Here is a 24,793-nt window from a genome sequence, read left to right on the forward strand (position 1 = left end):
ATTGGGTTGTATTCTTAGGAGTAGGGAAGCCTTTCTTTTTACCTCAACGTTGGCTGATCAACCATAATACCGAGGAGTAATGATATGCCTCAAATATCCACTCTTTGTACCATGAATGCACAGTACTCACTTTGGCAAATAAATGATTAAGTTATAGTGCTTAGAACACTTGTTGTACATGCATTGCATATCGTTTGGACACCCTCCTGAGTTAGATGCTTACTATAGGGCCTCCAAATGAGCAGAAACCATGTACAATAGGATGGGTCGTGTATGGATGCCTCAACCATCAAGATTGAGCCCTCTAAGAGTGGCAGATGTATGGACAGCACCATACGCTGTCAAACAGCCCCAGAATAAGATATGTTGAAGGTGTTGACATGGTATGAGAGCAGAAAAGATAATGTGACATATATTCACGTGGCAGGTCGGTATATGGCATGGTAGTCGGTCGTGACATGGCAAGAAGACCATATGGCAGTTGAGTATGTTGATGTGGGAGGTCAGCCCTATTCTGCTACTGTTCTTCAGCCTTTTGGACTTGCCTTACATGACCTTAAGAAAGGGAGGGTAAGAGGAGGCACCTAATACCATTCGAGAAATAAGGAGCCATGGTCCTGGAAGAATAAAGTTGTATGATAACCAAGGATTTTTTTCATATTCTCATGGTTGCTTTAATACATCATATTCACTCCTAGATAACATGAATAATCAAGGGAAATATCTATAAACTGGCTAATTTTATTGTCAGTAGCAGCCATACTATCGCTAGTAGTGGGGCATTTACTAGTGGTAATATGACTAGTATCTATGGTACTTTCTTACTAATTAAATTTTACCGCTGTAATAGCAATTTATTGTCGATAGCTAGCTTATTATTGACGGTAGTAAGGCGGTTACCAGTAGCACAGAGAGTGCTTGCAAGAGTCACAAGGGCTTTTCATTTGGCAAGAATGTATGCATAGCTCATATACCTAACGTGATGGGGGTAAGGTGGACCACATAAGAGTTTGAGAAGATGAGAATGTGAGTATTCATTGTGCTTGCAAGCGTGGTTGACTACTCTAATATTTCGTGCATTTAAGGATTTACAATAATCGCAAGCCAATGAATGGTATTGTGAACATGGAGTGATAGGTGAGGTTGCTTGGATTTTTTCTATGAAACTTATTTCGTTTCTTTTGCTTGGTGTAATGGAACAACTTTTGAGTAAGGTGCTAAGCAAGATCTTGAGAGGGTGGATTCAATATGAGTGCGTACTTTTGTGCATTTGTGTGTGTGAACCTGTAAGCATGGAGACAAGAAATAGACATGCATTGTTTTGAGTGCAAGATGGGATAGTATTGAAATGTAGCAAGAGAACCATCAATAACTAGGATTAGTATTGTACAATCATTGGAACGAGCTTTAACTAGGAGGCAAGTTATAGTTGTATCTAGTAATGGGGAAGTCACCACTATGCACAATTGCTGAAGGTGTTAAATGTCAATGTAAATGTTGATGCTAATGCAATTCAAGATGAAGCTCCATAGTCACAATTGGGCATAGTTTTCTCGTTGCGTTGTGTTCATGATAGTGCATTTGTGTAGGCTTCTCAAGTAGTATAAAGGAGAGCGAGTTAAAAACATAAGCTGCTTGGGTTAGGAGGAGAGTATGCAAAATGTGCGTGACTATGTTGCATGGAAATGCAAATACTACACAGAAGAAATTTGGAGATGTCCCTCATGTAAGGAATCACTTACTTGGATAGCATGTGATGCAGTGCACACGTACAGAATAAAGGGCCCAATCTTCAAATGCAGTTAGTTGAAACTCATGCACACATTTCTCTTTTCAAAATGTATGCTTATTAAGGGTACTGTTGCTCAACAGATGAAGGCTCTGTTAAGATAACTCTGCTAGGAAGACTTCTCCTTTTGCTATAATATCTGTCATACGCTTATTTTTTCTCACACGATCTAGCTTAATCCTTTTGGGATGCGCCTTGAATAGTGCCGTGATTTTTGACATGCTTCCTGAGCAATGGCACATAGTTGGTATCCACGTCTTACTTTCTTGATTAGTTAATAGGGCCCATAATACCTATCCGCCAACTTGGTATCAATGTTGCCTTTGAGAGTAGCGTTCTTGACCCAATCTCATTCATGAAATTTCATTGGCGTTCTTTTTTTATCTGCATATTTCTTCTTTCTTTCCTTAGGTGTGGGCATATTCTCTTTTGCAAATTGCAGTGTTTCCATTCTCTTCAAAGCATCCTTAACTATTTGACTCGCAAACTCCTTGTCCACTATGGTTGAGGAAGTTTATACCTTACATTCAAGAGTACTACCAGGGCTCATAGAAGAGTGCTTAGCACAGATATTTGTGCATTCCGTATTTCTTTTTCATAAACTGTACCAAAATCATAGAAGAGTACTACTATTTGTCCCACGATTAGGAGGGTTGAGCCAAGAGTGCCTAAGGTATTCTTCCAACCATTTATAACTTTTTTTTGGGGGTTTTCCCATTAGGTGTGAGCTTAGTTTCCATAATAGCAAAGTAGGGGTCTCTTTTGAATTTAGCATCGCTTCACTTACATTTCTCATGGTAGTCCACGAAGGTTGATGATATACTCTACAAATTGTTCAGCAACTTTGTATGTTGTCTTGTTCGTAACATGTAGCTTTCAAATTAAGAAATTGAAAATATAGCATGTAGTGTGTGAATGAATGTAGGATTGGGGGGGTTTGAGAGTCTGCTGTGTGTGCATCAAGGTTGGATGCCACATGGGCAGATCTAGGTGGAGGGAATTCCACAGACTGGTTGGTCAGTCTGGGTTGGGGCTTGGAGCCCTCTAAAGAAAGCCCCATTGTGGAGCACTTTCAGGCATTCAGGTCAGCAGAATCCTCAGACTGGGTCCACCCAATCTGTGGCTAGTCGGTCTGTTTTACAAACTGGCCGGCCAATAGGCCCCATTGTGGGGCACATTGAGGCAGTTGAGACTGGAAGGAGCAGATTCTAAAGCAGATCTTGGTGCATACCTACAGCCAGTAAGAGAGCATATGTCTGCAGGAGGGTGCTGTGTAAGCCGCTCGCACGATGGATGGTCTGTGAAGCTCACTAAGGAGCATGCTACCTGAGGAGTGCAAGGAGAGAAGTAGGAGCAGTGTTTATGCTCACCATAGAGCATCCAGGGCTGCAGACTGTTGTGTGTTTTGGGGTCTCTAGTGAGGCTTTCTGTTAGTTGTTTGGCTCATATTCGTGCAATATATTCTAAGACTTTTTGGACTGTTGTATGTTGTCTATCTCCTGAATTTTCTGCTTGTATGAGTTCTCTCTTGTAGACAGTTTTTTTTTGAATTAAAGCGTTCCCTTTTCTCTGAGATTCTTCCGTTGCATGCACCTTCTCCAATTCTGTTTCTGCTGCGTTGAGAAACTAGCCAAGGGTCTGTGTTTTTCTAACAGTTCCTCCCATGTTTTAACAAAAGCCAAAGAGAACTTTTGTAGTAATTGTATCTTTGTTATTTGGGATCCTCCTTTTCTTCATAAAGATGAGGAGTCCATCAAAATTTATCCATATTGTTTTGTAATTTTGTTTGGCTCTAATGTCTAGTGTTGTATAAATACGTGTTTCGAATGGGTCGTATTGTCAAACAGCTAAAATGCCTCCTCTTTTCACTTTGAGGAACAATTAGATGAGATGGAGTGATCATTTGGAATTGACTCTTCATAGACATCAGGCTTTCCTTTATTTGTTTATGTGTTCCAGACACGAAGACATTAGTGACTAGCCTAGAGTCTAGACTACACACTCTATAGTTTAAGTGATTCCTGTTAGAATTATTATTATATTCTAGGCAGTGGCCAATGTAATGTAATAAGTGGGTCAGGGGCACTTTCCCGTCTTCGAGGTTCTTCTCCCTAACCATAGTCTAATCCCTAACTATGGTTAGTGATTAGATTCAATTAGACAACCCCTCATCTCTCTTTTGTACTTCTTCATTTCAGTCCACTATTGAGTGATCTACGTTCAGCTCTCTCTTGCTCTTCTTCTTTCTTACATTTGGTATTAGAGCAGTTCAAGCTTTGGGACCTGCTCCCAGTTCTTGCCCGTGCTCTTGTCTCTTGCCTCCATCCCGTACCAGCTCCCGATAGCCATCCCGTACAGTCCGTACGATTGTACAGACTTTGTACCTGCTTCCGTACTGTTCCATCGCCAAGCATTTCGTATCAGCTCCCACCTCGATGTCCATACAACGTACGGACTATCTGTCCGTACAACTGCAGCTTATTGTACATGTGCGTCGCCATTCGTACAAAGTACGGTTTTTGTACTGTATTCTGTACAGGTTGTCGTACAGCAAGTGTTGTTTCGTTCGTACTGTTGCTGATCGTTCGTACACCCGCAACACTATAGTCTGCAACTATCCATATTGCTCTCGTTAGACGTCTGTATAACTATTGACTGTTCGTACAATCTCGTGGTTAGCATTCGTATTGCATGTGGGAGTCCGTACCATCGTACCTACTCCGTACACCTTTGGTATTCGTACACTCTGCAAGCTTTTACCTTGCAGGTGTTTTTCGGCATGCACATTTATGCATTAAGCCATTGTTTGGTTGTGATTTGGGGCATTTTGTATTCGTGGGCAGACATGCAACAAAAGCAACATGCCAATCAGCCTGCACCTCAGCATAATGCTGATTCAGGACAATCCTCTTATAAGGCTAAGCATAAAAAGAAGTGTATTTGTTACTACTGCAAGAAGCCAGGTCATTATATAGGTGAATGCAAGAAACGCATAGCTAAAGAAAAGAAAAGGGATTCAAATATGGTTGTGTCAGATGCATCAGCTCCTCATTCACATGATGGGAGAGATGTTACAGCCAACTTTGTGGAAGAGCACTACGCTTTTTTGTCTTGCACTTCAGATTTTTCAAGGGGTAGTTCAGATGCTACAATCATTATTGAGGATGACCCTTATGCTTTCTTCACTTGCAGTTATGATCCTTCAAAGGATGCATGCTCTCTCATTGTTAATGAGACACTGAATACTTGGTATTTTGATAGTGGTGCTTCAAAGCACTTCGATTCAGACACTGAAGGTGGTGCTTCAAAGCACCTTCAAAGGATTGAAGGTGCAGACACTTAGCACAAATAGAGGGGGGAGTATATGTCGTATGAGCTGAGCGCAAGAATCGCACTCTTATGGAGATGGATAGATGCAATGCTTACCAGTAAAAAGTTGTCCCACAGGTTTTGGCTCGAAGGCCTCGTGTGCAAACTATGTTTTGAATCGGGTCCCCACAAAAGATTTTAAGACAATCACTCCCTATGAGGCATGGCATGGGAGAAAGCCTTGAATGGATCACTTCAGAGTTTTTGGTTGTGTTGCATATGCCCACGTGCATGTGGAGTTTCGACATAAGTTGTCAGATAAGGCACTTAAATGCATTTTTGTTGGGTATACTGTACAAAGCAAAGGCTATCGTCTCTACAATACTGCTTGACATAAGATTTTTGTGAGTAGATATGTTATATTCTCTGAAAATTCAGCACACATGCTGAATTTAATATTGTAGCTTCTTCAGATGATGTTTTTGAGGGGATGCTTTCTATAGCATTATGTTCCCCAGCTGAGGTTCATGTTGAAAATCGGAATTTATAGCAATCTCCTCTTGATCCACATGCCCTAATTCAGCCACAGGTTGATTTTGTACCTCCACAGGGCATGGATTAAGTTGTCAGGCAAGAGATTCAAGAGATACACACAGCCAAAACAGTCCGGAATTGGTTGATACAGACTCTCAGGGAGAGTAGGCTTGAGGCCCCATTGCCTGGCAAGACTCGTAGTGTAGTAAGGCACGCAGGGGGGCTCTTTCAGTTGAGACAGCTTATGCAGGTACTCTTCTTGATGAAGAAGAACCTAATTCTTTTCAAGAAGCAAAGGATAATGTGCATTGGATACATGCCATGCACAATGAATTGCAGTCCATTGAGAAAAATCAGACTTGGGATGTTGTAGATTTGCCACCAGGTAAGCATGCCATTGGTACCAAGTGGGTTTTCAAGGTGAAAAGGAAGCCAGATGGGTCTATTGACAGGTACAAGGCAAGGTTGGTTGCCAAAGGTTATGCACAGAAGAAGGGCATAGATTATGAGGAGACTTTTGCTCCATCATCTCGGATGACCACCATATGGTCAATTATTGCAGTGGTTGCAAATTTTGTTTGGAATGTCCATCAGTTGGACATAAAAACATCTTTCCTTAATGGGGAGTTGTAGGAAGAGGTTTATGTCAAACAACCTCCTGGATTCGAACGTTCTGGCAATGCACTTCAGGTTTACAAGCTTAACAAAGCTTTATATGGGCTGAAACAAGCCCCTCGTGCATGGTATGCCAAGATTGATGCATTCCTGGTAAGTAAGAGGTTACCTAATAGTCCCACAGAAAGCACCCTCTGCATCAAGAAGGATGGGGGGGATATTTTGGTCATCATTATTTATGTAGATGACATGCTGCTCACAGGGTCAAATGAGGATATAATTGTAGATTTTAAAGCTGAGTTGAAAGTTGAATTTGACATGACAGATTTGGGCATGTTAAATTTTTATTTGGGGATCCAGTTTATACAAGACAAGCGTGGCATCGTTATGTATCAATCCAAGTATGTGCAGAAGCTCTTGGATAGGTTCAACATGCACAATTGTAAGCCTATAGCCACTCCCATGGAGCCAGGGTTGAAGCTTACTATGTATGATGTAGGTGAATCAGTGGATGCCACATTTTAGAGCCAGGTTGTTACATGCCTCATCTACTCATGCAATACACGGCCCGATATGCAGTATGCAGTATCTCATGTGAGCAGATATATGCACAGTCCAAAGACAACACATTGGCAGGTTGTAAAATGCATCTTCTATTATTTTCAAGGCACAAAGTGTTATGGCTTGATGTTTCCTAGGGGGAGTGACTTGCAGATGCATGCTTACAGTGATTCAGATTGGGCTGGAGACTATGACACCAGGCAGTCCACTAGTGGTAATTTTTTATTTTTTAGCAAAGCTTGCATTTCTTGGCTGAGCAAGAAGCAATCTACAGTGGCTACTTCCTCGTGTGAAGCTGAGTACAGGGCAGCTTTCATAGCGACAGTTCAATGTGTTTGGCTACGATGTTTGTTCGTTGTTCGTCTCTTATTAGAGGGTCCTTCTCCAATTCTCACTGATAGTCAGAGTGCTATAGCAGTGGCAAGGAATCCTATGTTTCATGCTCGCACGAAGCACATTGAGGTCCATTATCATTATGTCAGAGAGAAGTTGCATGCAGGGGAGATCAGTATGATGGATGTATCAACACATGAAAATGTTGCAGACATCTTTACCAAAGCACTTCCACATGAGAAGTTTGAGGCATTTCGCAGTGCCCTAAACTTATCTCCTTTTGGTGATTGATCACTACCTTGTACACCACACTGGCACTGCAGGGGGGTGTTAGAATTATTATTATATTCTAATGTAATGTAATAAGTGGGTTAGGGGTACTTTTCCCTCTTAGAGGTTTTTTTCCCTAACCACAGTCTAATCCCCAACTACGGTTAGTGATTAGATAGGGTTTTGTCACTTAGACAAAACACCTCAACTCTCTTTTGTACTTCACTTCATTTCAGTCCACTATTGAGTGATCTACGTTCAGCTCACTCTCTTGCTCACTCTTGTTCTTCTTCTTTCTCACAATTCAGTGGGTCTTTAGAAACCTGGTATTAGGCATGGATGACGACATAAGTGTTTCTTTGCTTGCTTAAGTATATCTCCCTTTTGTTTTTCAAAATTTTGTTACCTCGCTTTTCTTCTCTTTCGTTTTCTCTTTTATTTTCTTTGTAGAATTTGGACTTTGGAATAACAAAAAGTCTAAATTTGTACGATTGGATATATTCTAGTCTTACAAAGTTATATAATATCAATTATTTTATGTGTTCGAATGGTTGAGATTGTGTGTGTGACATTGTTAATTTGTTAAACACACACACACACACACACATTATTCACTTCTTTGGGAAGTAGTTTTGGTTGTTTGGACGATATGCTTCTATCTCAAAGTATGATCTTTTTTTCTCCTGGTGCCGATATTAGGCCCTTTCAGCATTGTATCACTCTTATCATTCAATTGTATGAGCACTCTTCCTTAGCATTTAGCCTCCGTCCTCTACTGTTTCCAGCATGTCATCGAAGCTTCTCTCACACGAGCGCATGACTGGGAGGCAGCGCCATCTATTGTATCAGTTTTACAACAATCAAATTTTTGATTCTCGATACTATCTGCTTTTCTCTCTTGCTTATGAGATCGTGTTATTTGTTGAGCACAGACGTATTATTTTCTTACATGGTATCAGAGCTTAGGCTCTAGCAAGAAGATTTGGTAGTGTGTTTCTGTTTGCGAGCAGGTTGTGAGAGATGGCCCAGCCCACAAGATTGCGAATCCCACCATTCAACGAAAGCGAAAAGTTGGACGGCACTAACTATCCACTCTGGAAGTTCAAGATGAAGACCATCCTAAGTGCATACGAGCTTTGGGATACTGCTATTGGGGTGGATCTGAAGCCGGTTGTGAGACCGAATCCAGCCAATGCAACACAACAGATAGTACCAACTGTGGATGAGATTCTCGTGTGGACAAGACGAAATGTAGATGCACTGTGTTCCAATGTCTGCAGTGTAAGTGATTCTGTCATGGCATTAATTCAACATGTCACCACAACGGAGGAGGCATGGATGGTATTGAAAAATCAATACGAGACCACGAATCAGACATGGATTCAGAATTTGGAGACTCAACTCACGAACGAGAAACTATCTGAGTCTGAAACGGTAGAGAAGTTCATCACCATGGTGAAGAATCTGCGCGATCAGTTAGCATCACCATCACCAGCGAGAATCTAGCACGAAGGTGCATACGGATTCTCCCACCAAAGTATGACGGTCTTGTTACGGCATTGAATATACAGAACAGAAATCTGCCCCTCAACTTTGAGGATTTGAGCGCAATGCTTCTGGAGGAGGAGATGCATCGAAAGACGAGGACTGGAGAAGATTCAGCTTTCTATGCTGGATCAAAGAAAGGTAAGGGTAAGGACTCTGATAACCCATCTTCTTCTGATGATAAAAAGAGAAAGAAGAAGATCAAGTGCTTCTATTGCAACAAGGCAAGACACAAGCAGAATGAGTGTCGGAAGAAGATTGCAGATGAGAAGAATGGAGTAAAGAAAGAGTCCGGCAACAACACGCAGGCAGTACCAGTAGAGCTGTTCATAGCAATTAAGGAGATTTGCACGGAGGCAGTTCATGTACCTACGGATGAACCTTGGATTATTGATAGTGGTGCATCGCACCACATGACCAGTCGGAAGGATTAATATACCTCTCTACAGCCGGTAGGGAATGACATCCTGGTAGCAGTCGGCAATGGTGCAAAATGTCCAGCAAAAGGAAAAGATATGATTGCTCTCAAGTCAGATGGAGTTGTAAATTAGTTGTCCGATGTTCTTTATGTGCCAAATATCAAGAGGAGCTTGTTGTCTGTTTCTGCAATCACGGATCGGGACCTCAAAGTTCACTTTGATAAGAATGGTGCACGTTGGTAAAGGTACACGATGCAATAACATTTACAAACTCTCAGCTTTATGTGCTCGAGCCGATGTGAAGAACACTAAGTTGTGGCATGAGAGGTTTGGTCATCTAAACCTTAGTTCTTTAAAGGAGATGCATAAAACTGGAATGATTGCAGACCTACCAAAAATTATAGATCTGCCCGATGTATGTGAAGCTTGCATGATGGGCAAGGAGCATCGGCAGCCCTTTCCTAAAGAGGCCAGCAGGGCAAAGGCTCCTTTAGAGCTCGTTCACACGGACCTCTACCGAAAGATGGAGATGGAAGCTTTGGGTGGTTCCTACTACTTCATGACACTGATCAACGACTACAGTAGAAGGATATGGATATACATCCTGAAGACTAAAGATGAGGCTTTTAGTAAGTTCAAAGAATAGCATGTAATGGTCGAGAAAGAAACGGGGAGGAAGGTGAAGACGTTCAGATCAGACAGAGGTGGTGAGTTCACATCAAGTGAATTCGAAAGTTACTGCAAAAGTCACGGGATCAAGAGGGAGAAACCCCTGCCACATACATCACATCAAAATGGAGTAGCAGAGTGCAAGATGCACGTCATATGCGAAATGGGCAGGAGTATGATGAAAGGGAAAGATTTGCCAAAGGCTTTCTGGGCTGAAGCATGTAACACGACAGTTTACATTCTGAATTGTAGCTACATGAAGGCTGTGAATGGGATGACTCCACTGCAGGCCTTTTCTGGTAAGAAACCTTCAGCTGCACATTTCAAAGTTTTTGGATGTGACTGTTTTCTGCATATCCCTGATGCTAATAGGACCAAATGGGAACCGAAGAGCCGGAAGTGTATTTTCTTAGGCTACAGTGAAGAGGCGAAGGGTTACCGTCGCTATAACCCTGTTACCAAGAAGGTAATAGTAAGTCCCGATGTGGTCTTCTCAGAATAGCCGCATCAATTGGAGGAGGATGCTTCCTTCCCAGACAACCTGGACCAGGATATCCATCCAGTACAACCACCAACAGCAGACCGAACTCCCCCAATGGTGCTTGGGAGGATTCAAGATAAAGAAGAGGAAGAAGAGCTTGCGGAACCACAATGACAACGGCCATTCCTGAAGTGGGTAAAGTAGCTTTTGGATGGCAGAGAACCTCCAGCCATTGAGGAGGACCCATCCGAACACCGCCAGTCCAAGAGATTAGAGGAGCAAAGAAGGGCACACGAACACTTGGTCAACTACGGTTTGATGACAGAGGTGATTCATGCTGAAGAACCCGTGTCTTGAAGAGGCACAGGGTGATGATAGGTGGATGGAGGCTATGCAGTCGGAGTATGGCTCCATAATGAAGAACAACACTTGGGACCTTGTGGATCGACCACCAAAACGCAAGGTCATCAGCACCAAGTGGGTGTACAAGACCAAGTACAAGTCCAACGACATGTTGGATAAGTACAAGGCTCGGCTCATGGCAAAAGGATTCGCACAGGTACATGGTTTTGATTATTAGGAAACTTTTGCTCCCACAGCTCGACTAACCACAATTCGTAGTGTTTTGGCTTTAGCAGCACAAGAAAGTTGGCCCGTGTTCTAGATGGATGTAAAATCTGCCTTTCTGAATGGAGATCTCAAGGAGGAGGTATACATGGAACAACCACCAGGTTCTATGATCCCCGGTTCAGAAGGTAAAGTCTGTAAACTGAAGAAGGCACTTTACGGACTGAAACAAGCCCCACGAACGTGGTACCAATGGATTGATGCCTACTTTCTCCAAAACGGGTTCAGGAGGAGCCCATTTGATGCAAATTTGTATAACTACAGAAAAGGAGGCAAGTGTATGATCCTGGTCCTTTATGTGGACAACCTTGTTATAACAGGGAACCATGAAGAGAAGATCTTGCAGACAAAGCATTTGCTAGGAAGAGAGTTTGAAATGACAAACCTCAGACTGATGCATTTTTGTTTGGGGATTGAAGTTTGGCAAGAGCCAAAATAGATCTTGAAGTATGCTGCTGCAGAGATACTGAAGGCATTTGGCATGGCTAAGTGCAAGACAGTTGGCACCCCTATGGAGGTTGACGTGAAGCTCTCAAACGAGGATTCATTACCACTGGTGGATGAAGCGAAGTACAGAAGGCTTGTGGGCAGTTTGATTTACTTGTGCAACACGCTGTTGGACATCAGCTTTGCGACTGGTGTACTAAGCAGGTTTTCCAATAAGCCCTGGGAGAACCATTGGAGGGCAGGGATGCGGGTGCTAAAATACATCAAAGGCACACTTCATTATGGCATCACCTATACTAAGGGCAACATCTTGACCAGATTCTGTGACTCGGATTGGGCAGGAGACGTGGACAGCAGGAGATCAGTGACATGTTACTGTTTCTCACTTGGACCTGGAGCTGTGTCATGGGTCAACAAGAAGCGACCAACAGTTGCTCTTTCTTCTACTGAGACTGAGTACAAATCAGCATGCTTTGCTTCTTGCGAGGCAGTGTGGTTGAGGAGGATTTTAGGGGACATGGGTGTAGTGCAAAACAAGCCTATGCAGTTATCATGTGACAATCAGAGTTGCATGGTGATCGCAAAGAACCATGTGTTCCACACTCACACAAAACACATTGAGATTCAATATCACTTTGTACGCGAGATCATCGTGGATGGAGAGGTCGACTTGGTGTACTGTGTGACTACAGAGAATGATGGGGACATCTTCACGAAGGCTCTTGGAAGAGACTTGCTGGAGAGGCATCTTCATCAACTTGGCATTGGGCCAAAAAACTAAGTTCACTTGTGGGTGGACATTAAGGGGGGGTGTTAGATATCAATGCTCCACTCTCGTGTAACTACGCGGGAGCCAGCTAACTCTACTTGTATGCCTCCCATATGAGGAGAAGGCCTTTGAGTAGCTCGGTTATCTGGTTGGTCTTGGTTTGGACACTAGATGGGGGCCATGTGTGGCCTGATGGCTAGACGGCTTCAGATAGAGTTGGCACACTGCCAACTAGGCTACATGCAAGTGCGGGAAGGTATCCTATGACTGACCGCACTGAGGGTAGATGGAGCATTTTCCAAGGCAGGCCACTCTCGGGTTGCGAGGCCCGTTTGGAGCCCCAGATGATCCCAGATGGCTCTAGGCCAAATAGAGCCCGTAGGTTAGTTGCTCTATTTTGCGTCACGGTTCTATCATGTGGTCAGTGGCCTATTTTGGGACCGACCCCCAGTTGGCTGTTTTGGGCGGACTTGGTCGATCACCCAATTGGGTCTAACCGACTACGACTAGTGGCTATATAAGAGCAAGCCCGTGAAGCCCATCATCATCACTGGCTACAGCAACCCTAATTCCTTAGCATCCAGCCTCCGTCCTCTACTGTTTCCAGCATGCCATCGAAGCTTCTCTCACAGGAATGCACGGCTGGGAGGCAGCGCCATCTATTGTATGAGTTTTACAGTAATCAAATTTTTGATTCTCCATACTATCTGCTTTTCTCTCTTGCATACGAGATCCTATTATCTGTTGAGCACAGACGACGTATTATTTTCTTACACTCACAAATTAGCATTATCGCCTTCTTTTAGAATCATATATTTCCTCTTCTTATTGGCTTATTTAGTGTACTTCTCTTGAGCAAGAGTGATGTTTCCTTTGACCTCCTTGATAATATTCTAATAATTATGGGTAAATGTATCAGCTACTTCAAGTCTATGGATGGATCAAGTGATAGGTATAGGCAGAAATTTCCATGAATTATCTTAAAGGGTGCTCTTCTAGTTCCTAAATGAGGTGTATTATTGTGGGCGAATTGTAAGAGATGTATTTATCCCAATTTTTGGGTTGACATCTTGAATAAGTGTTCAACCTGCCCAACATAGTGCTATTTGTGACTTAGTTTGTCCATTTTATTTTAGGTGGAAGCTGAGGAGGGTCTAACTCAATACCTAGATTCTAAAATATGAAGTCTAAAAATTCATGCAAATTTTAGAATCTTGATCGAACGCTATCATTTTTGTCAAGCCATGATGGGAAAAGATTTGCATGGTAAATATATGTGCAGATAGATGTTTTTTTGCTTACTAAAGTAGGCTTGCTTTTACTAGAGCACTCCACTATAGTCCATATCATATCATTTTGATTCACAGTAGTAGCCATACCTGTTATTAAGTCCATGCATATTTTTTCTAGGATTGCATAGAAAAAGGAAATGACATTAGCAATCTAGGAGTCTTCCATTTACAACTTTTTACCTTTTAATAAATGATGCACTCCGCAGCAAACTTTGCCACATCTTTCCTTATACTACGCCAATAAAATTCTATAGCTACTATCACTTGTAAAGTGGCAGGAACTCTCCTATGTCCAATATATGCTAGTTGTGCATTTCTCCCATTGCAATTGTTTAAATAATTGAGTTATGGGTCAACATTTGGTTGAGTGTAGCCAATTGCAAAACTATTTTTGGGGCCATTTTGGGACCGTGACGCGATGCGCTTTTGGGTGAATATTTGAATTTTGTGTGAAACCACGCTCTCGTCAAATATTTTCCCGATGTCATGAAGGTGCACTCGCATAATAATGAGTCTATTTGTTCAAAACACCGCATACCTCGACAGATGTCATCTCTGCATTGCTTCACATAGCGCAACCTGATCACTTATCATCGCGCAGCCTTTTGCTACAGCTTTGCCACCTATCACTGGGAACACACCCATGCAGATCATTAAATTTGAAGGTTGGCTTGGAGAGACCTATTAGATATGCTCAATGCCCCACCCTCCTGGTAACCACCAGTGGTCTAAGGAGCTCAAGTTGTAAGGCCCCCATATGAGGAGAAGCCATGTGTGAGCCCGAGACACTGGATGGATCCTAACTTGCATGTCAGATGAGGTCTATCAATGAGACTGTTGATGGTAGAAAGGTGATTGTGTGGGAGACCCTTATTCTTGCTGGGGCCTGAGGGCCAGCTAGCCCATAGCTAGGGGGGCCAACGGCCCCCTTGGTGGGGTTTCAAGGGCGAGAGCCCTCGAGGTGACGGTATAGGGAATATTCCTTGAATATTCCATGAATGACTAGTCGGTTCCACTGACTAGGTTGATTGGTCAGCTCCACTGACTAGATTGACTGGTCAACTCCACCGACTACATTGATCCGACTACCGCCCTTATAGCTCTAAAGAGGTGACCTCCCCAGTCCATTGTATCAGATCAGTTCAGATAAGATGAGATTAGATCTTCTAGCTAGTAGCTCTTCACCTAGTATCTATCTAGATTGCCATCTAAGCTCCACTGTGGGAGCGCACGGGTGGACAGAGCCATCATCTATACAACATCAGTATTGAAGGAAAAGTTTGTTCCTATCCAGTTTGCTGTGTATGTTCCACTGTGCCGCGTAATTTAACATGGTATCAGGGCCCAGGCAGCTCTAAGGATCGAAGAATAGAAGAGAGGCGAGGGCTTCAACAACATACGGAGTGATGGCAACAGGAAGCGGCTTAACAGGAAGTAGCTCGAGTTCAATAGCTGTTGTTGCACCAACAATCCAGGCGTTGAGGATTTGCCCACCAGCCTTCACTGAAGGTAAGCTGGATGGTATGAACTACACTCTGTGGAAGTTTAAAATTACTACTATTCTGGATTCATATGAGCTTCTGGAGATAGTACTGGGGGCTGACCCAGAACCATAAGGAACCCTTGACCCAGCAAATCCGGGGAGTATGATACCTCCCAATGCCGACCTTCTATGATCTTGGAAACGCAGGAACACAAATGCTCTGTGTGCCCTAGTTACAAGTACTACTGATAGTGTTTTGACCTTGATTCAGCATACATATAAGACAACTGTGGTCTGGAACATATTGAAGAGTCAGTATGAGACGTGGAATCAGACAAGGATCCAAAACCTAGAGAATCAGCTCATAGCAGAGAAGTTTAATGAAGGAGAGACAGTGGAGGTATTCATAACCTGAATCAAAAATCTGCGTGACTAGATGGCTGGTGCTAGGATACAAAAGGCTAGCGAAGAGCTAGCTGGATGGTGTATCCGGATATGTCCATCAAGGTTTGATGGATTGGTAATACCGCTTAACACTCAGGTGAGACCCCAGCCATTGTCATTTGAGGAGTTATGTGCTTCACTTATGGAGGAGGAATTGAGGCTTAAAGCTCGAGATGGAGGCGGCAATGGGGATGCTGCTTTCTCTACCACTGCGAAAGGCAAAGGTGGTTCCTCCACCAAAGGTGAGTCCTCTACTAGTGGTGACAAAAAGAAGAAGGGCGGCAAGAAGAAGTTTCAGGGAGAATGCTTCTACTGCAAAAAGAAGGGCCATATGATTGCAGATTGCCGGGTCAAGAAAGCAGATGAAAAGAATGGTATCCTGAAGAAGACAAATAAGGGGAAAGAGATAGCTAACACAACGGAAGCAGAGTTGGATCTATTTCTGGCCATTGAGGAAGAGTGTTCCTTAGTTCAAGAAGCTTCAACCACTGATTCATGGGTATTGGATAGTGGTGCCTCCCGTCACATGACTTGCAAGAAGGATCTATATTGTTCCATGCAGCCTCTATAGGAACCCATCACCGTGACGGTACAGGTATGGTTTCATTTGTTTCTGTGAATGAAGATGTTAAGAAACTATCTAATGTGTTATATGTTCCACAAATCAAGAGAAATTTTCTATCAGTTGCTTCCATAACTGACCTTGACCATGAGGTGAGGTTCAACAAACAGGAGCAAAACTTTTGGATAGTGCAGGCACTCTTGTTGGCATAGGAGTAAGGAGGAACAACCTGTATGAGCTAAGTGCTCTTACAGCCACTGCTGGAGTGGGCACAAGCACAGACTTTGGCATGAAAGATTCGGCCACATCGGATTTGCAGTGCTGAAGGAGATGCAAAAGCAAGGTATGGTTGCTCACTTACCTGCAGTCATAGAAATCAAAGAACCATGTGAAGCTTGCATGATGGGCAAGCAACAGAGAAAGGCATTCCCACAAGAAAGCAAGAATAGAGCAAATGCTCCTCTAGAGTTGGTGCATGTTGACTTGTGTGGTAAGATGCCTACACAAGCCTTGGGGGGATCTTCCTATTTTTTATTGATTGTCGATGACTATAGTAGGAAGATGTGGGTGTACTTTCTTTGCAAAAAGGCTCAAGCTTTTGGTAAATTTATGGCTATAGCTTGTTGAAAATGAAACAAGGAGAAAAGTGAAGGAAATCAGATCGGATGGTGGTGGTGAGTTTGTTTCTATAGAGTTTGGAGATTTTTGCAAGAGCAAAGGGATCAAGCGACAAATGATGACACCACATACGCCTCAACAAAATTCGGTTATTGAACACCGAATGCGGACCGCAGTGGAGATGGGGAGGTGTATGTTGAAAGGTGCTGGACTGCCAAACCACTTTTGGGCTGAGGTTGTCAATACTGCGGTTTACGTCCTTAATTGCAGCTATATAAAAGGCACTCAAAGGTAAAACACCACATGAGGCTTACAGTGGTAAGAAGCCATCTGTCTCCTAGTTTAGAACGTTTGGGTGTGAATGCTATGCACATGTACCAGACAAAGAGAGAAACAAGCTACAACCAAAAAGCACCAAATGTATCTTCTTAGGCTATTGTGATGAGAAGAAAGCCTATAAGTTGTATGACCAAGAGGCAAAGAAGATCATAGCGAGCCGCAATGTGGTGTTCAGGGAGCAGCCACATGTAGTGGAGGCAAAGAAGAGCTCTTCCACTTTATCATCAAGCGAAGAGGTAATTCACTATGGACCTGTCCCAAGAGCTATAAAGAAGGAGGAAATATCAGATGATGAAGGTATAAGTCACCAACCTGTTGTTACACCACCGGAAAAGCCATTGCCGTGATGGGTAAGGCAGTTCTATGACCATGATAACCAGATGCCTATGTCTGTTGAGTAGCATGCAGATGGACCAAGGTAGTCTTAGAGAATCGAGGAGCAAAGGAGGGCTTATGCTCACATAGTCAATATGGCCTTGATGGCTGTGAGATTATTATAGAAGTAAAGGAGCTTGCGAGTTTGGAGGAAGCACTTGCAGACCGAGATTGGAAAAATGCTATGCAAGTAGAATATGACAGCATCATGAAGAACGAAACTTGGGAGGTGGTAGATCGACCACCTAACAGAAAGGTTATTGGCACTAAGTGGGTTTGGAAGGTAAAGTACAAGGCTAATGGGACTTTGGAAAAGTACAAAGCCAGATTGGTTGCATAAGGATTTTCGCAGGTTGAAGGGTTTGATTTTTAGGAATCTTTCACTCCAACTGCTAGAATGACTACTATTCGCATAGTACTATCAGTGGCTACTCATAAAAAGTGGCCAGTTTATCAAATGGATGTTAAATCAGCATTCTTGAATGGTGACCTCAAGGAGGAGCTATACGTGGCTCAGCCACCTGGGTTTGAGGCCCCCCATTCTGAGAACAAGTAATGTAAGCTGAAGAAGGCTCTGTACGGGCTGAAACAGGCCCCAAGATCATGGTACCAATGGATAGACAAATTCTTTCATAAATTAAACTTCAAAAGATGTGCCTCAGATGCTAACTTGTATGTGTATAGGAAAGGTGAAAAAACTGCTATTATTGTTCTATATGTGGTTGATCTCCTTATTATAGGTGACTATGAAGACATGATCCAGCAGACTAGAAAGGTGTTGAGCATGGAGTTTGAGATGACAACTCAGGCTTGATGCACTACTATTTGGGGATTGAAGTTTGGCAAGAGCCAATCAAGATCTTCATCTCTCAGCAAAAATATGCAAGGGAGATCTTGAAGGCATTTGGTATGTCTGAGTGCAAGGAGATAGGTACACCTATGGAGGTAAATGCGAGGTTGTCTATGGAGGATGCCTCACCACCAGTAGACATCGGGAGGTATAGGAAGTTGGTCGGTAGTCTTATCTATCTATGCAACACCAAACCGGACATCACTTTTGCTGTTGGTATTTTGAGCAAGTTCTCCAATAAGCCCTGGGAGAATCATTGGAATGCAGGGATGCGGGTGCTCAGGTATGTGAAGGGCACTCTTGATTATGGCATCACCTATGGTACGGGCACTTCCTTGGCTGGTCATTGTGACTCAGATTGGGCTAGAGATGTAGATTCTAGGAAATCAGTTTCTGGATATTGTTTCTCTTTAGGTTCAGGTATCTTCTCTTGGATCAGTAAGAAACAACTAACAGTGGCATTGTCTTCTATCGAGGCTGAGTACAAGGCAACATGTTTTGCTGCATGTCACGTAGTGTGGCTGAGGAGGATCTTATGGCACATGGGAGTTTAAGAGGATGAGGCAACTCTGCTGAGGTGCGACAATCAAAGTTGCATGGCCATTGCTAAAAATGCAGTGTTTCATGCGCGCATAAAACATATAGAGATTCAATATCACTATGTGCGTGATTTGATCGAGGACAGAATAGTGGAATTGGTCTACTATCCAATAGAGCAAAATGGAATAGATATCTTCACCAAGGCACTCGGGAAGGATCAGCTTCATGGTCATCTTCAGAGACTCGGCATGGGGCTGAGAAGGTAGTTCACCTACAGGTGGACATTGAGGGGGGGTGTTAGATATGCTCAATGCCCCACCCCCTGGTAACCACCAGTGGTCCAAGATGCTCAAGTTGTAAGGCCCCCATATGAGGAGAAGCCATGTGTGAGCCCGAGACACTGGATGGATCCTGACTTGCATGTCAGATGAGGTTTATCAATGAGACTGTTGATGGTAGAAAGGTGATTGTCTGGGAGCCCCTTATTCTTGCTAGGGCCTGGGGGCTAGCTGGCCCACAGCTGGGGGGGCCAATGGCCCCCCTGGTGGGGGTTCGAGGGCGGGAGCCCCCGAGGCGACAGTATAGGAAATATTCCTTGAATATTCCATGGACAACTAGTCGATTCCACCGATTAGGTTGACTGGTCAGCTCCATCGACTAGGTCGACTAGTCGACTCCACCGACTACGTTGATCCAACTACCGCCCTCATAGCTATAAAGAGGTGACCTCCCCAGTCCATTGTATCATATCAGTTCATATCATATCAGATCTTCTAGCTAGTAGCTCTTCACCTAGTATCTTTCTAGATCGCCATCTAAGCTCCACTGTGGGAGCACATAGGTGGATGGAGCCATCATCTGTACTACATCAGTATTGTAGGAAAAGTTGTTCCTCTCCAGTTTACTATGTACTCTATATTCTTTGTTCAGTTTTTGTTCCGCTACGTCATGTAATTTAACAAGACCACTGCGCTAGTCCTTGCCATAACAATTAGATGCAATCTATCATTTTGAACACCGCTACATCACAGTCTTTGGCCTGACCACTTGTCATCATGCAGCCTTTTGTTGCTTCTTTGCCCACAGCCCATGCAAATCATAGGTTGGCTTAGAGAGACCATCGCATTGATGTTTAGCATAATAATGAGATGCAATCTATCATTCTGAGCATCGCCTCAGTGTAGTCTCTGGCCTCACCACCTGTTATCGCCCAAAATTCAAGGTTGTCTTGGAGAGACCACTGCACTGGTGCTTGGAGTTATAGCTCTATGACCTATTTTTACATATTACAGGAGGAGGTTTATGATGACCAGCACACTAGCAAACATAAGGAGATCTATGAAAGCCACCGCACTGGTTCTTGGAGTTATATATTTGTGTACCAAGGAAAATGTATTCCGTTGTGCAACCAAGTAAAATGCAATTGACGATATGGCCCTTGAGGGGTCCCCTTTAGGAGCAAGGGCCATATCAACATGCCATTTCTATCTAGTGGTAGCTTGGATATTATATAATGCATGTTAATATAGCCTTTGCTCCTAGATGGGACCCCTCAAGGGCCATATCATGCTATTTTGGTCATAAACCAAGGAAATTGTAGTTCTTCTTTCCTAGTATTTTAGTCCTTGTTGCAGTAAATATAAATGAGGACAAAAGTACAATTTATCGAGTGAAAATTGAGCAAAAGAGATTACAATGTACATCTATGTCCAATAAGAGATTATATAAAAATTATCAACTTATACCGAGTAATTGAATAGAGGATCTTACATTTATAAAAACTCGGCAATTGATGTGAGTCTTAAATAAAAGATTATAGGTAGTGGCCATAACCATTCAAATACAAATATAAAAGTTAACAATAGTGCATACTGAGAGCCTCGAATTGAACAAAAAGAGATTACATAAATGCCTTAGAGACTAAAATATTACATCCAGTTAGACAAAAGATCGTTGAGAGCCCTAAAGATTACATCGAGCCATTGGTGAGAGCCTCATTTGAGGAAGAGGGAATTTGTGCAACTCAGTATTCTGCCAGTCTAGCTTCTTGCATTAAAAAATTTTAGGGAGCTTGAAGAATGAGAAGGTCGGGCTCAATGAACTCTCTCCCTATTTAAGTGGAGTGTAGGCACAACTAAGAGCCCATTACGAAATCTAGCCCCAAAACTCTATACACCAATCCACCTACTGCGAATCTATGGCATACCCAAAAGACTTTTGAATTATTTTGTTCTATTTGAAAACCATGTTGGATGGCATCCTCGCAAAAATAGACCCAGAGAAGAAGGAGGAAAATAGCTACAAGGAGGACATGCTTCAATGGTGGGTGCATTACTTGGAGTTGGCACAGAGAGTGAATATTAATTTCCCTGGCTATTGTTTTTCATGCTCCTTTAAGGTACTTGTCAAGCTCATGATGAAGGATTCGTTTGGTAGGACATGATAGAGGCGCGAAGATGTATAGAGCACAAAGACCATGATGAAGAGGACCCCCAGTGAAAGGAGGAGTTACTATGGGCGTATAAGTCGACAGAGTCAAGCAAGCATAGTGTAATCCAAGTGGTGAAGAGGTTTTCCATTGTGCAGCAGAGTGGCCTGAAGAGATGGGAGATGCTTGCTATAGAGACGTTGATAAGATTATTGGGAGTCTGGAATTTCCTTGAAAAACCAAAATGTCGTGTTTTGAAATAATAAAAATCTTACAAACATTTCTTGAACTTGTGGATATTCTCATGGTGCTCGCAATACCTGATTTTATATCGACCTGCTTCCATGTTAGTACTTAAATGTTTTTAAGTAGCCTGGTGGTTGAAATCTGACGGTTAACTATACCCAGTCTAAAGGGCACTAGTACTCTATAACAAATTTTAGGATAGCATAGCAGTAGTGTAGGGATAGCATGGTAGTAGTGCAGGATAAGTTATTGCCAGCACGGTGGTGCATTGCACTAGAATATTAACAGCTACCAGCGTGGTGGTTTGCTTCTATTATTACAAGATGAATGGATTCATTATGGGAAACCAGCATGGTGGTTGTTGGGATATACTAAAAGCAAGCATGGGATGAAATCTGATGGTTAACGAAACGATAAACAATCTAAAGAGCACTGTTTTAGTATAGCACTATGCAATAAATTTTAGGATAGCACAGCAATAGTGTAGGGATAGCACAATAGTAGTGTAGGATAAGTTATCGCCAGTGTAGTGGTTGGTTTGCACTAGGATATGAACAGCCACTAGCATGGTGGTTTGCTTCTATTATTACAAGATGAATGGATTTTTAGGATGTGTGGATTCATTATGGGAAACTAGCGTGGTGGTTGTTGGGATATTTTTTTTTTTTTTCCGAAAAAACAGTTCTAATTATATTACTTCGAGAACAAGATACAAGAGGTCAGCTTATAGCTGACGGGCTGCGTTCACAAACCGGACGCAGCCCAAAAGGTAGCATAATAAATCATACTCTCACGGAGGAATATGCTGAGTGTGAATGAACAGCCATCGGGGTGGTGAGTAGTGCCACCGAAGGCCCTGCGTAGTCTGCTCGAAGAAGAGGCTCTGTGAATCCCAAGCCTGGAGGAAGCGTCTCCGCTTCTCCTGCCCAGCCCGGGAGTCTCCCTGAATCTGGTCCCACTGGCCTCTGAGGGTATGAATAATCTCACTCCAAATCTCCGCCATGATCTGGGCAGTCGATAAGGAGGTGCCACCGAGGATCTGCGCGCAGCGCGAGGTCCAGATGTGCCATCCTGTAATGCTGTTGATAATCTCCCAGACTGGCTGCCTCTCCCGAACTCCTGTAACAGCCTCTGCTAGGTGCTGTGGGATACCCTCAAGCGGCCCCCACGTCCCCTGTGTGATAAGGAAAGTGGGGTCCTGCTGGCATGCCTCGAACAAGTGATGAGGACCAGGTGCGGTGCTGCACCAACAGAACGCGCCCCAAGTGATCACTCCTAGCTCTGGTGCTGCACGAGTAAGAAGCTCGAAAGTCCACCTCCACACTTCCTGGGCGCGCATGCAGCTCCACAGGCAGTGTTTTGGTGACTCCTCATCCGCATGGCAAATCTGACAGCAACCGTCCTGGCCTATCTGCCTCAACCAGCTCCCCACTGGAAGGCCTTTGTGGGTAAGAAGCCACAGGAAGTATGAGATCTTCCGCGGCCGCCAGCTCTCCCACAAGGCCTTCCAGAAAGCCTGCAAAAAGAACCTGGAAATACCCTGTGCGTACCAGCTAGGACGCTGGGTGGGGGGGCGGCTCTGCATCCTCCCGAGAACTCGCCTGCCCAGAGTCGTGCTGTAAGCGAAGAAGGAAGTCTGCCCCTGTCCTGTCACAATCTCTGGCCACCACCACTCTCCTGGGTCCCACTCAAGCTCTGATAAGGCCCGCCCCTCCCAGAGCCAAAGACGCCAAAGCTGCAACTGGTCCTGCTCAATACTAGGGTCGGTATGCCAGACCTTCCCCAGAAGGCCTACGACCCTAACCCTCTGCCACGGGAGTAGGGGGTCAATGAGCGCATCCTCTCTCCTGAGTCGTCCGTCCCCTGAAACCACGAAGAAGGCGATAGAGGAGTCATCCAAACGTCCTGCGACCACCAGTGGGATGCCACGGGGGGTGAACTGTCCCAGCCAGTGGGTGTCTCCAGGCATGAGGACCTGAGGCTCAGGTGGAGCCAACCAAGCGGCTGGGATCGCGCCGTCGATCTCCGTGCGTCTCGCCTGGACTCCGCGTGCACCTCCCGCTGCGTCTGCCAGATCGGCCATCTCCAGATGTCTGTACGTGTCCCTCCAAACTCGAAGGGACCGGGCTGGCCCCCTCATCCAGCCGTCCCACCTGATATGTGATCTCTCCCCCAGCTGAAGGCCCTCGGCGTCTCTGACCTGCCCATTCCAGACGAGCGGCTGGCGATCGATCTCCTCCTGACAGCTGGGCTGGGACTGAATGAGGCTGAGACGGAGCCGCCTCCAAACCATGAGAAGGCTACGAACGAGTGGGGAGCGGGGCTGAGTGAGCGGGGCGGAAGTGAAGATCCACCTGAAGGACGGTAGCCACTCTCCACCTCGGCGCGGGACACAAGAGCCGACTCCCTGCTGAAGTAGCATCTTCCACGTCTGCCCCCCTGGGGTCAAACCGCGGATGATAAGCTTGCCTAACAAGGCCTGACTCTGAAGCTCTGGATCAATGACCCCCAGACCCCCCTCCGCCTGCGGAAGAATGACTGTCTGCCAAGCAACCCTGGCTCTGGTATCTCTCTGCCCATCCTCCCCAGACCAAAGAAAGTTCCGAACCAACCTCCTGAGCTGTGCCACGCTGGATCTCGAGAAGCACCAACAGGAAGCCACATACCAAGCCGTGGCTAGAAGGACCTGGTTAACTACTAAAGCACGACCTGCAAGGGACAGCTTAGCAGTGCTCCAGAAAGCCAGCTTCCGTCGGATGGAATCTAGCACCGGGAGAAACTGCTGAGCTGGCATAATGTCTAGGCCAACCTGGAAGCCAAGGTATCTAGCTGTCTGTCCACGTGGAATCCATCTGAAGCCCAGGAATCGCCCCCACTGAGAACACGCCCCCGGGTCTGTGAGAAAACCAACTGATTTGTTCTAGTTGATTTTCGCACCAGCGGCCGAGCAGAAAACCTCCAGGGCCATCCGCACCCTCTCTAGCATCCTCTCATCGTCCTGGACATAAAGGGCTGTATCATCTGCGTACTCTGAGTCCAGAAGCTCCGTGTCCTCCCGGAGTGGAAGGCGAACACCCCTGAGCCCTGTGGACCTCGCCCGAAGGTAGTAAGTCATGGCCTCGGCGAAGAAGAGAAACAGATAAGGAGCCAGGGGACAGCCCTGACGTACTAATCTCTCCAAGCTGAAACGCTCACCCATCCTGCCTCCAATGATGACTCTGCTAGACGTTGTCCTGTACAAAGCTGAG

This window comes from Dipteris shenzhenensis, chromosome 16, assembly GCF_047967505.1.
Source record: "Dipteris shenzhenensis isolate YYH24624 ecotype China chromosome 16, Dip_SZ_1.0, whole genome shotgun sequence".
In the NCBI taxonomy this organism is placed as follows: Eukaryota; Viridiplantae; Streptophyta; class Polypodiopsida; order Gleicheniales; family Dipteridaceae; genus Dipteris; species Dipteris shenzhenensis.